This window comes from Lathamus discolor, chromosome 1 (genome assembly GCF_037157495.1).
Source record: "Lathamus discolor isolate bLatDis1 chromosome 1, bLatDis1.hap1, whole genome shotgun sequence".
In the NCBI taxonomy this organism is placed as follows: domain Eukaryota; kingdom Metazoa; phylum Chordata; class Aves; order Psittaciformes; family Psittacidae; genus Lathamus; species Lathamus discolor.
In genome coordinates this window covers 105,028,869-105,043,040 of record NC_088884.1, presented here as the reverse complement: position 1 = coordinate 105,043,040, position 14,172 = coordinate 105,028,869, and the positions used below count along the sequence as shown (strand labels likewise).

Below are 14,172 nucleotides of genomic sequence, written 5' to 3'. Positions count from 1 at the left end.
GTTGTTTTATTTTAAAACCTGTAATCATTCCACTTTATGTAGTCATTATGTCATACTAATAAGCAATATAGCAAACAAGCATCATGGGTTCAAATTAAGAGAGCTTTACTTATTATTCTTCAAAGGAAAAGTAGGAAAGAAAAGAATCCTAACTTGGCTCATATGGCCCCTGTAAATCTGTTTTTCTGCTTTTATGTTTTCAAAATAGTGACTCCATAACATTTGTGGTGACATCACAATCTTTTGCTTGCTAATGCATCATGGAATTGGATTCACCTCAATGCTGTATGGGCTCAGAGCTGGGTCAATACAACATTTTTTATCCTTAAAACAAAATGAAGAATTTGACTCACCCAGTTTAAGGCAACTGTTTATCTGCTGTGGTTTCCAAAGTGGCCTGGAATCAGATTCTCTTGATTTAAAAATGGATTTTCCTTTACTTGCATGAGGTCTGTGTTGTTAATTAAACTGTGTTTTCTTCCCATCTTGTTCTTCTTGTCTTGGGTGATATTATTTTTACCACTGCCAAGCTGGTGAAAGCAATATTAGGAAATTAAAACAAATGAGGAGATGCTTTGATTAGCCTTCAGTCTATCACAGGCTAAGCCAGGCAACCTGCCTGTGATTCCTGGGAGGTGTAAGTAGTGTCTATTTTGCCCGTCAGCATAAAATGCAGCTGTGTAATGTGTTTTCCACTTTCAGAAACAAACAGGCGTATTGTTTTCAGCAGGTGGGCAGAAAGACACCATAAAATCCTTGGCGTCAGCAGACACTGGCAGTTGGTGTGGAGAAAACCCAGCTTTTCAGACATGTAGTCATGGAAGTAAATATTTTTTTTGCTGGCTCTAGAGTAATTCCTGTAGTGTTTGTCAGAGTTGGGTCCTGCCTGTCCTGTTTTCACAGCTCTGTTGACTTTCTCTGAAAATGTAGCTCCTCCCAGTAGTCAGGTGAAGATGCAGTTACACATTACCAACAGGAAGATGGGGAAACTGCAGGTGCCTCTTGCTTGTTGAGGAGGAAACAGCAACATTGTACTGGCTTCTAGTCTTATAGGAATATGAACTGAAAACTTATCAGACGCAAAGTACAACAATGAAATAAGAGTGGAGGGTTTTGTTATTAGTGGAATATGAATGGTGGTTTTTACTATTAATGGATAGCTGTGATATGTCACTCCATAGATGCTGAGCTTCCCCTACAACATGTGGAGCAGTCTGCACACCCACCTGTGCTGATCTGACCCTGGCTGGACTCCAAAACCATTCTGTAACTCCCCCTCCTCAGTTAAACAGAGGAGAGAAAATACAGCTCATGGGTTGAGATACGGTCAGGGACAGATCACTCAGCAATTACTGTCATGGGCAAAACAGGAAGGACTTTCGGAAGTTAGTTTAATTGATTACCAATTAAATCAGAGTACAATAATGAGAAACAAACCCAAACCTCAAAAACACCTTCCCCCACCCGTCCCTTCTTCCTGGGCTTAATTTTACTCATGAATTCTCTACCTCATCCCTGACAGCAACGCAAGGGGACAGGGGATGGGGGTTGTGGTCAGTTCATCACCTATTGTCTCTGCTGCTTTTTCCTCCTACTCCAGCGTGGGGTCCCTCCTGCAGGAGACCATTCTTCATGAGCTCTTCCAATGTGAGCCCTTTGCACAGGCTGCAGTTCTTCATTAACTGCTTCAGCGTGAGTCCCTACCATGGGGTGGAGTCTCCAATGACAGTGTCTTATTCAGGGATAGCAGCAGAAGAGTTTTTAAATAGATTTTAACATTTCAGTATCAGTTAAAATGACAACTGAATTTACAAACAAATGCAGAAAACATTGTGTAAACTGTGGGATAGTCCTACTTTTTAAATCATTAGAAATCCCGCACCCTGCAATGCAGTGTATGTGGGCCAGGTCACAGCTGCTGCCTCATTGTAGCGCAGCTTACTCATTTCTAGCCTGGAGTAAGAACACTCATGTATGGTACAGTCTACATCCAAGAAAAATAGCACAGCTGCTGTCAAGCTTTACAGAAAGAAAAAGTTTCAGAAATTATGATTGACTAAACCGTCCCACTGAGTTATCATGGCACTTGGTGCTGCTGACTTGAAATGAAATTTCAATTTCAAAGTCTTCATGGAAATTAAAACATGGAGAATATTAATTTCAGATAATCTCACATAAATAAGAGCTTTCTCTAAGTTGCTATAAGAAAGCTCTGAAATCTGTGTAGCCTACAGATAGTAGTAAATGATAACTGTCGTGGTTGGTATGAACGGAAGTTATGCATTTTCAAAAAAATGTGTACATTTGTTAGCTTTATTAAAATGCTTTCTGAGCACATGTTCCATTAACTGCTATTTTCATTGACAAAGAAAGGCCAAACAAAACTTGCAAATTATTGGTCTGTCAGTATTGCTGATGCATTTAATGCAATTGACCTAGCAGGGCACTTGAGATACAGCAGGGCTAGAGGAGTGGTCCATTCAAGTGCTGTCAGTTTGTGATGAGCTAGTTGGTTCTCAGAAGAATAACACCCTCCAGTCTCCTGGAGAGTGCTGGGTAGAAATTGCACAGCAGGTACCTTTGTTCCTTGTTACTCACCTAAAGCAGACATTTCAAAATGCTGTCAGGGAGATTTCTTTGTCTAAAGTCAGACCCTCATGAGAAGAAATCCACCTTTTGATAAATTTGCAGGTGGATTTACAGACTAAAACTTTCCTGAGAAGTTCTGGTAAGCTTCTGTAGTCCACTTCTGAGCTCCTTGCTCAGTGTTCCTTCAATCCATATGCCACTTGTGTCTCAGTTAAATCAGAAGGAGTGTGAACAACTAAAACCTGCCCAAACTCTTAGATGCCATCGGAAATATGTTGGAAAACTCCAGGACTTTCCCTAAAGCTGTGTTCAGCTCTAGCTAATAATATCTTCAAAATCTCATGAGATCTCAATGTTAGGACTAGAAAAGTATTTCTGGTATTTTTTTGCCTGAGAGAAGGGAAAACTTATAATGGTCTGAATGATTTATTTATTAGATCTGAGCTGTTGAGGACACAGTGATGTCCTACAGGAATGTATGACTTCATGGGGAAATAAGGCAAAGAGCAGTTCTCTTCAGTACTGGGGAGGCATGTAAAGTATGGTACTCTAGCAAGTTCATGTGTGAGTTCTTCAAGAGATCAAAGGGGAAACAGTGATTTAGTCACAGAAATCTTTCTGATAACAGACAAGTGTCTTAAATTTGGCTAGGCCTGGGTTACAATGGTGAGCATGGAAAATTCCTACTGCAAATAGCTCAGAGTCTAAGACAGCCAAAAGAGAAAATATCATTAGGATGGCAAGAGAAAAAAAATCCAAACCGGCTCTATGTAGATATGAACATTCAAAAATTATTATGAAGGGAAGTCAGTGTCAACAGAGGAAGTTAATGTTTTCTGTGGCCAGATTGTCAAAAATTCCTTTTTCCACCAGCTGTCTTTGAGAGTGGTGGGATTAGGAGATGTATTAGGAGGTAGGATTAGGATTCTGTTGTATTTTGCTATATTGCTTGCCTTAGGGAAAAAGTTTCGTATCAACAAAGTCTTTCCAAAAAGGTGCTGCCTTTCCATCACTCATTAGCAGAATATCTCTTCACATTTGAAATACCATTTTCAATTATTAGTGGATATAATCCTAGTATATTGAGCGCATGTTGTGGATTTTCTTAAACTGATATAATAAAACATCTGCACTTGTATTTAGTGCAGCCTGTTATTTTTCATGCCCCCAGTAGTACTTTCCTAAAGCTTGTTTTGTCTTTGAAAAAAAAAACCAAAACAATGATAAACATCAGGATTTTTTAAAAGAGACTAGTAAGAATGGCTGCCCTGGCTGTCCAGGTTAGATCCGCTGGTATGCATTAGCCTGCTGCTTAAGTGTCTGTTGCCTATGATGACAATGAGAGATAAATCTGGATTTTGATTCCACCCTGGGAACATGGTATTTGGTTTTGGACTCAGGATTTCTCTGAGAATACAGCAAGATTTTGAATTCTGACTATTTTATTGGTGGAAGTTTACTCAGCTGAGCCAAGGTCAGTTTCAAGAGGCTTCAGCGTACCTATGAAGATGATTTGGCTGTTGCCATTCTTTCTTTTTTAATTCAGATCTGTATATTCCCACGGTTTATAGTGTGATTTTCACTTAGTATATGAGCCACATGCTGTCTGCAGTCTGTGTGGCATTTGGAATGGATTCCAGCTGCTACAATGAAGATGATACACTGCTTTTTTCCCAACTTTCACCTTAAAGATTTTCAGGATGGGCCTGAACACGCAATTTCAGAAGCGGCCGAATGCTGAGGTGTAGGTATGTGCTATGCTTACTGCTGCCTCATATGAATTTCAGCCAGTCAATTAGGTGCCTTTTCAGGCACTTAGGAAAATTGGATGGTCTCAAATGTATTCTGGGTTTCGTTTTTTCTCCTTTTTATTCTGCTAATCAGCTTTTGCTTGATGGTAGCTGTACTAATTTGGCTGAGTTTCACTGGTACAGCTGAGCAGAGAATTTAAAACTTGTAGATAGGTAGTACTGAAGTCTTTTGTCAAGAGCTTGTAGGTGTTTGGTTGGGGTCAAAGTAGAGGACTGGAACACACTCAAAATCATATACCATCAGATATGAAAATATATAAGTATACTTAAATGATATACTTATCTGTTTGTACTGTAACAGGAGAGTTTACCTGCAGGATTCCTGCTGGAAGAGGTGAAATAAGTGTGCTTGAATACTCTTGGAGAACTGGGAAGACATACCTCACAGTCAAAATTTAAATTAAGCTAAAAGGAGCTCTGAAGCTAGCCAACTGCAGCATTTGCAAAACATGTTTTAAATGTTACTATCTGCTAGATGCAGTGTAGTGTGTGTAACATTCTTCGGCAAATTTCTCTGTAGGTCTTTTTCACTGCAATGGTATTTATATAGTTATATTCAAAAGATGATGGGTGATGAGGAAGAATATAGGTGCCTCCACTCATTCTTGAGCTTGCATCTCAGGATTCCCATGGCCTTTTCTTAATACACTTGTGCCTCTTAATATCCCGTGACATCCCTTCCAGTCCCTCTGCAAGCTCTGCTGTTATGAAAGGGACAGTGGAGCATGAGTTCCCAAGGGAAAACAGTAGTTGTTTGGCACTGAAACATAAGAGCCAACCTCTGAGGAAGAGCATAGATTTGCATATGATTCCAGCATCCTTCTGCATTTTCCCAGGTGGGCCAGAGTCTACAGGCCTTTCTACTACAGGTCAATTCTGTCTTTGCCAAATGAAGTTGAGCATCTGCTACTCTGAATCTCAGAGAGTGCTGGCTGCACTGTGTCGTAACAACCATGTGCATATCAGTCTGGAACTCTCAGAAAGTTTATAAAGAAAAGAGAGAGAAATTCATATGTTGGTTTGAAGAATCACACTTGTAAAATTGTGGCAATTCCCTTTAATTTCCGTCTAGGGTCTGTCAGCAGAGTAGCTGTACTCTACAGTGTTTTGCAGCTTCTGTTGCAGGTAATAAATTAGAAGTTAATACAGTATTCAAACACTTTGGAACCCTGTTACTGAAAATTTTAAGGGTTAAATGACACCATGTGGAGGGTGTTTTTCAAATTAGAAAGGAAAGATTTTCTCAGGAAATCTTAATGGATTGAACTGGTACTGCCCTGAGCACTTGTTAAAACATGTTGAAATCCATACATATAATAAATACAAGTATGAAGAGAAGGGTTTTGGTATCTCAGTGAGGTCCTGAGACTAGCATGTCACAAAACTGAGCGTTTGATATGATTTAGACAGAATTGAGAGGGGGAAGAGTTTGATGGGTTTGGGAGGCTTTTAACATTTTTCAAGTATTTGAGCCACCTTCACAATTGTCATTAGGAGCCCTGCACATTGCAAACTTTCCTTGGCACTGGAAATCTGAAGTGTTTGTAGCTGTGCTATCTAGAACTTGTGAAAAAAGGGGTATTCACCCTTGTATCATTGAGAATTACCAAGTATTTTTCTAAACTATGTCCTTTTTTTATTGCATAGAAACAACAGAAAAACCTGTAAAAACAGGGTACAGTGTCCAATACAGACTGCTGTGTTTTTCTTCCTGAAAATTCAAGTAAGGGCCTAGAAATGGTTCTTCAAAGCATACCTCAATGATCTGCAGGAGCACTCAGCAACAGAGAGGGAGGTAAAGGGAAGTACTACCCTTTCTATTTTAGAATAGAAAGGTGTCTTTCTATTTGAGAAGTATTTGGTGTCTTTCTATGTTAGAAGGATTTGGAAAGAGAAGCTCGCTGCCTTGTGACAGGCATGCTCAGTTGCCTTGGCGTTTTACTGGAGTTTGCTCCTCAGCCATGGGGAAACAGCATGGTGTGCTAAACATTCTGGCTTACTGTAACACAAATAAAATCCGGTATCATGGTTTGCTTCAGAAATACATCTGTCATAGTTTTCCCAAGTTAGTTTTGAAGACATGATCATCTCTTTTCATCTTGCAGAGAAGCAATTTCTACATCACTAAAACAGGAGCCATGACAAGTATGAATGCTTGGCATTCTTACTAACGCTCTAGGCAGAGAGAGAAAGCGTGAACTAGCCCATGAAGTTGGAAAAGGTAGTAAAGCTCATTTAGTTTCATGTGCGTCTCTGGTCTCCAGAGTTTCCTGTGGCATGTGTTTCATGAATTTTCATTTAAATGTCATGATTTTCATTGAATGAAAACCAGAGCTCACTGAGTGCAGGTCTGAAGAGCAATCTCAGTAGGAGTTTTAGCAATGCTAGTTGCAGATTTCCCTTAAGAGGTCCGTTTCATTCCATTTTGTCAAGTCCCTGAGAACCTGCATTATGGCAGGAGGAAAATGCAGGACCATTTTGAAGGAATGAGAAAGGAAACGGTCTGTGGTGTCTTCAGTATCACAGTGACACCCATGCTTTTACAAATTCATTCAGTTACAGGGAAGGTGTCCTGGAAGATTATCTCAGATCCTTTCAGATAGAAACATCTTTGGCTAGTTCTGCAGTTTCTGATCCTTTTGCACCTTTTGTGAAGGAAATCTGAAACCCTTGAATGATGACCAAGCCCTCGTTTGGGACAGGAAGTACATGAGACTAAAGCACAAAGAGGAATAGATGTCTCCATTAATGCTCTTCCATTTCAGCTCTCTCTTCTCGCCATCTCTTCTGGTCACCTTCCCTGTGAAGGGCTATGTCAGCAGCCAGACCAGGCTTTTCCCATGACACAGACAGTTTGGAGAGTGGAGAGCATGCATGTGTGGCCACAGAACAACTTGTGTTCAGCTTCTTCAAGCTCTGTTCAAGCTCCTGGAGAGATTTTGGATTTTCCTGTGGAGGGCAGATACATTCTCCAAATGTTTTGCAAACCAGCCCTGATACAGTTATTGTAGAGGGTATTTCTTAACTGTTTGGTGGGGAACTAGAACCAGGAGGTGGGCCAGAGGTGAAAAGTTGCTGTACAAGTGAAATATTTTCTCTGTTGAGGAAAACACTTGCATGTGGTTTGTGGGGGACATTTATTCAAGATGGCTATGCTAGGGAGGCATTTGGTGTCCTTGGAAAACTTACTCATATTTTGAAGTATATGCACACACTCAAGAATGCATTTCAGAGGAGCTCTGTGCAATAATCAGGTTTGTAGAGATTTTGGACACATTAAAAATCCCCCACTTCTTGTAATCCAGGACATGGGTACCCTAATAGAGAGGGAGCTTCTCATCAAGGGCTACCCAAATCACAACAATTTCACTTCAGAGCCCTGTGAAAAGTTGTAGGTTTAATTCCTAAACACTATTTCACGTGATCCTAAAACAAGCCAAATAGTTGCTAAAGTGAAGTTTTACCTAAAGTCATGCAGACATCTCTGTGACTGTAAATTAGCCTTGATTTGATAAAAGTTTAGGAATATTCCATGTGTTGGTGGAGCATTGCCAGCCTTTGTGAATATTTTGCATTTGGAGAAAGTCTTGAACCAAATGTAGCTTTTCAGTGTTTTAGAGCTGAGTGCAGATGTTTAGACATCGTGGTGTGTTTGTTTCTCTGATGCTTGTACAACTGAAATCACTGGGACTACATTTGGATTGATGTTGGACTAAATGAAACTGAGAATTGAGGCTCAGGCCTCTGTAGTACAGTCCTTCCGGAACTTTGCATGAGTCTCAGTGCCTTAACTGGGGCTTCTGACAGCTGCTGCTGCTCTATATGCTGAAACTTCCTAACCTTCAAGTAACTAGTTTTCTTCAATGTCAAGTGAAACTCTGGGTACCAATTTGACTTATTTCTAACTGGCTCAGGAGAGGAAAAAGCGGCAGCAGTCAAGAATGAACTTTTTTTCTCTTTTCAGATGCTGGTTGTATTTAAATGTTGCTTCTGATTTAGACATTTTTAAAGAGCTTCCTTCCCAAAACCTCAGGAGTAGAGGACAATAATCTCTGCTTTACACAGTTTATGGTTTAGTAAGTCACTAGTTCAACTTCTGCTTGTGTGCTCTTGAGCACAGCATAGAGCAGTAATGTCAGAAGAAAACCTCAGAAAATATAAAGGAATTAATGACAGATGAACAAACAACTGCTTGCTCTATCTTTTCCTGATATATTGCATGCCACTTAGCTTGTGATGAAAGCAGCAATAATTTGCATCTCTAGGTTTGCTTCTTGCTTCTAAACAAGTAGCTGTTTATTTATTTGGGGTTTTTTTGTTTGTTTTTGTTTTGTTTATTGATTTATTTGTTTTGTAGTGAAGCTTTTCATATGCTAAAGAAAGCAACAGGGAGCCTTAGACCCAAGCATGTAAAGATTTGCACAGATAGGACATTTGCCTTCAAAGTCAAATCCACTTTAAACTGTTGCTCAATATTAAATTGTAAGAGTAAATTTAACCAAGCAGCATGCCACTTTCATTTCTTTTCCCACAGTTTCTGGCCCTGAGAAACCAGTCTGTCCCTTTTCTTGCTTCCATGCCCTATGACTTATCATAGAGCAAGGATAGCAGAGGTAATGTGGTTTCATGGTATTGATATGGGGGAAAATGCCACCTTAATCACGTACTGGATACAAGGAGCCTGATTTTCATCTTGTGTCCCAATGTAAATCGTGGTTAGCTTTGTTTGACCCAGCTGAACTGCTCTTCTCTGTACAAGGCAAATAGTTCCCCAGTTTGCTCTGACTGCAGTGCAGAAAGTACAGCTTAGTGCTTCTGTGTCTCAACTGTCCTATTTAAAAATCACCATTTCCTATCACAGTAAAATCCCTATTATGGACTGCTGGCTCCACTGAGATTCAGTGGAAGTGAGCCAGCAGGTTCTAAAGCAAGCATTATTGGAGTCAAATAATCTCAACAAATTCTATTCAGACCCCTGAATAAGACGTGGATATGTCTTCACAAGAACCAAGCTCCTTTTGTGGCTTCTGGCAGTTCAGCTTGTGAAAATATGCATGGATCTCTGATAACTGAAAGGATAAAGGGAAAGCAATTTGCATATCCTCATTGAATACAGAGACCAGCATTCATTTACAATACAAAGCAGCATAAACCTAGGTACTGAATACAAATGAAAACTTAAAAAAGAAAAAATTAATTGGTAAATATTAATTACAAAGTTGTATTATGACACAGTAGCCAGCTGTGGGTCTCACTTGGTTTTCTGTATTTAATAGTATTGTCTTTCATCCACATTGGCGTAAATGAAAGCTGCTGGAGTTGGTTTTTCTCAGACCTGTTATGTTGTCACGAAACATGTACGTTCAAGCAGAAAAGCATTTGCAGAGAGTGAAAGGCAAGTCTGTGTCTGCAGTGTGGGCTGCAGGCTCTGTGCTATAGCATGATTGGATAAATCTTCTCATTTATTTGTTGTTCTGTTCCTGTTTTCTTGTTTACCCTCATTTCATTTTTGTTTTCAGTTGACATGTGGTCAGTAGGGTGCATCATGGGAGAAATGATTAAAGGTGCTGTGTTGTTTCCTGGCACTGATCGTATCCTTCCTAGCAGCCATTTTGGCCTCAGTAGGTGCTTCCAACCCCTTCCTGCTAGACTAGTGCTGACATGTATTTGTACTCTATCCAAAGAGCTGGGTTAAGTCCCACTGCAAAATCCCTACAAACCAAAATGTCAATAAATTGTTACTGCCTTCCACTAAAAGCCTTAGGTGGAAGCCGCAGTGTAAGGAGATGAAAGCCATCGTCCTACACAGTTCATCAGAATCACTTTCTGGAGCCAGTGACCACATTTGGTTTTAGTTTTGTTGTTACAAATGTCTCTTCATTAATTTGTCAGGGAGGGGAGGAGAGTATTTCATTGATGACAGTGTTCTGTAAGTTCAGGATGTAGCACGGTAGGAGCAAGTCACTGTTTACACCAGGATGGTGCATAAGAGGTTCTGCATTCTGAGAAGAAGGTATGAATAACTCAGATGTGACTCTCAGAAATACTTATTTGCTTGCTTGGTTTGCTCTGCAAGTGGTATTGAGGAAGGAAAGAAGGAAATATCCCCAGTTTGGGGACAACATCTGCTTTCCAAGACTAAAATTATCACTTAATTTTATACCAAATTGATGACTTACAAGGCTTGGAATTTCCTTGGAAACTGTTGTAGTACGCTTCAGTCTGTCATCCTTTATTTATGTACATGTAGTTATTGTGTGAAAGCAGACTATTTTTGACATCAACAAAAAGCGACCTATAGATAAATGCATTAAAAGATTGGGCAAGTGGTCCAAGCAGACCAGGTATACGTAAACTTTCCTTTGAGACCATTCTGCATTCAGGACTTAGGCAGCCATAATTTCTACTTTATCTGATGCTTTATTAAAGCTTGATATACACCCTATTATTTATCAGATTGTGAAAGTGGTTTCTTCTTGTACACAACAGCAACTGTGTTCTGTGCATGCTTGGTCTAACTCCAGCAATTCTTGGTGCATAGGATTACACAGATGAGAAATGGAGATGACCTGTGTACAAGTTTTCCTTCTGATTTTAACTCTGTACTTAGATGACGGAGGAGTTTCCAGGCATGATTCATTTTTATGTAATTTTCTCTGTATGTGCGTGCATATACACTTATGTATATGTGTGTGTGTACCTATATACATACTAAATGTAGTTTAGTACTTCACTTTTGCCCTCCTTCACACTTTCAAGGGTTCAGTATTTTGATGTGGAAAAAGTAATATCTGAAGAACATGCAAGAAATTTAAGTAGGCAATGATATTAATATTTTCACAGCCTTGTCTAGTAAGATTTTGATTCATATATTGCCAAAAATGTTGGATGAGCATGTTCATACTTAAATGAATGCTAAAATTCCCATGTGTTCTCATGTGATGTGGAGCACATCTCATCTGCATATATGAAAGTGAACCTTTTGCTTCTATGTGTTAATGTAGGTCACTAGCACCTATTCATGCTCCAGGAAGATTTGGTCCAGGCTGTGCTGGTGTTTCCTATGAATGTGGAGTAAGCAATTTAAGTGTGGGGGTTAACATAGTTCAGTGTTGTAGTTGGAACTGTTTTTAAGTTAATAGACATGTTGCAAGATATTATTTAAAGAAATCCTCAAGTAAGTACAAAAAGAATTGAGTGTGTCTTTATAGCTCTTTTAAAACTGGTTTCTTTGGCGCAGCTGTGTACTTGTTGAAAAGAAATCACACAAAGCCTCTATAATTAAACCATTATGTGCTGCTTATTATTGCAAAAACCCCACAGAATTTGGCATTGCCAGCTGCTGATCTGTTTGGGATTGTTCTGTAATTGAGTTCATGTTCTTCATTTGTATTTATAATACATTGCTAAATTTGCACTGCGTTTAATGTACCACTCTGCTTTCTTCTGCTCTTCCATGAGTGACATGCCTGTGAACAGAGAATGATGCCATCATTGCTTTTTTTCAGGCGACTTCTCCAAATTCATTCACCACCACCACCTCTCTCCTGCTGCTGAGCAGCCACTGTCAGGAATTTGGCACTTCTGGCTCCTATGTCTGTCTGTGCAGCTGATAAACGGTCAGAAAGTTGCAAGGGCAGACCCAGCCTGCTGGGACTGATGACCTCATGACACCTTCTTTCTTAAACCTGCATAGAAAATGCTTAGCATTTCTGTAAACAAGATTCTATTTTCAGGCACGTCATGGAGTTGGACAGCTGCATAACTCCATCAGCTGGTACTATGAGCCATAAGAACTTGAGAGAAGCATACTTAAGGATGTATTTATGTGTAGAAGGAGCAAGAGTAATTAGAAAGCTTCCTCTTCAACATAAATAGGTCAAGACAATAATTTGTCATTTAAATTTCAGTTTTTAATCACAAACTCTGAATTTATGCAAATATAGAAATACTTTTAATATTTTCTGATTGAGGCAGAGAGGTATTATAAGTTTTCCCTTATAGACAAGCTCAATTTTCTTAGTTGTTTGAATATTTGCATAAATTTAACTGAAGACTGCAAGCCAACTGAACAAGAAAACTGGTCCTTACTTCACACTCCTGAAATACATTGATTCAATGTATGTATTGATGCAATGAGAACAGTAACAAAAATAATAGTAAACTTTCAGCCTGTACTTCTAAACAGATGACTTCACTGTGAAATCTGGGGTTTTTTTCCCAATAGAAATACTTCATTGTGCATTCAAAATACTGTTTTCCCACAAAAAAAAAAAAAATGTGCATTTGCTTAGGAAAATATGTCTCTTAATCTAAAGTTCAGATTCTGGTTGTTTTCCATGTAAATAACCAAGCATTTAGAAAACAAAGGAGAACAATCCTTAAGACAATATTAGACTGCAAATGGAAAAGGTGGTTTGGAAACTTGGGGCAACCAGAGAACCTCACTTAATGATAAATCTTTATTTAAAAGATTTTAGAACTATTTCAGCACTATTTTGTTAAATAGTTTATCTCATGGAACTTTGTATGGCTACATTAATGTTACTAAAAATGCCATAGTATTAGTGTCAGGGACAAACTAACAAATCCAGGTTAGATCCCCTCTTCTGTCTTCAGTAATATAGATGCTACTGTGTATAGTTGTCACATTTTCCTTGATCTTGTTTGGGGCAAGGGACAGATAATGTGATTCAAATAGCTTTAAAGCAGACATTTCATTGTATTTCAAAGTTTTCGGCTGGAATTCTTTCCAACTTCCAGTCTGCCCAACATTTGCTTCACTTCAAGGGTTAAAACAGGGTCTTTTGTTTGCAGAAGTTTAAGTTTTCTTTTCAGTTAAATATAGGTTAACCTTTTTTGGCCTGGGAAATTTCTGTTGGATTTACATGATCATTAACTCATAGTACCACTTTTTCACTTGGTATGCAAATAACATCTATAGTCACAACCACTCGTTGGCTAACATAACCTAGAGTGAGTTTTGATTGACATTAGTGCTGCTCTGCAGTGACATTTGTTTTATTCAGAACTGTGGAAGTTAATTCAGACTGCCAGCTAGAAAAAAGGTGCTTCTCTTTTCTTCAATTCAAGACCTCAGATTTTCTTCTAAACAACTTTTTTTTAAAATCTCATACCATGATCAATACAACCTCTCACTATCAGATGTGTTACAACCAGTGCCTGTATAAACCATAACAATGAAATGGAACCAGACCTGTATTTAGCATGGACATTATTACATTCTTGCATGCTTTCATGTATTAGACCTCCGAATATAATCCAATGCTTGTAAGGCCTATGTAAGTGGAGAAACAATACTAGAGAGAGAATGTGTGTGTCTATCTAGCTGAAAAGTAGTCTGTCTCCACCTGCTTTCACTGGGCATTGGTTTTGCTGTTACTGTTACTAGAGCAAGCCAGGCCTGCGAAAGCCCCAGCGCTGTCCTCCTGCAAATCAAGGCAAGTCAGGAAGTGGAACATGGCATCTCTGCCAGCTCCATTGGCTTTGGCTGTCATGTTTGCACTCATGACTCATGAAGCTTCTTCCATCACTTAAAATTTTCCAGTTGTGGGTGGTAGCTTGCTTGTCTGTTGTCTCTTACTGAGATCCTTTCTGTCAAATTAGAAGAAATGTGTCCAGCAGGCACTGACCTATTGTCTGAGGATTCTCCTTCTCACTATTGACACTGGTTCCCACCACACAGGCCTTATTCTTATTCTTTTTTTAACTCTTTTTCCCTTATCACACACATCCAGAGCATCTTGTTACA

At 39.2% G+C, this 14,172-nt stretch overlaps 1 protein-coding gene across 3 annotated transcripts in view; it reads left to right on the top strand.

Annotated features, from left to right (window-relative positions):
• Positions 1 to 14,172, top strand: part of MAPK10 (mitogen-activated protein kinase 10) — a 177,035-nt gene that overhangs the window by 142,013 nt on the left and 20,850 nt on the right. The gene's annotated exons all lie outside the window — the stretch shown is intronic.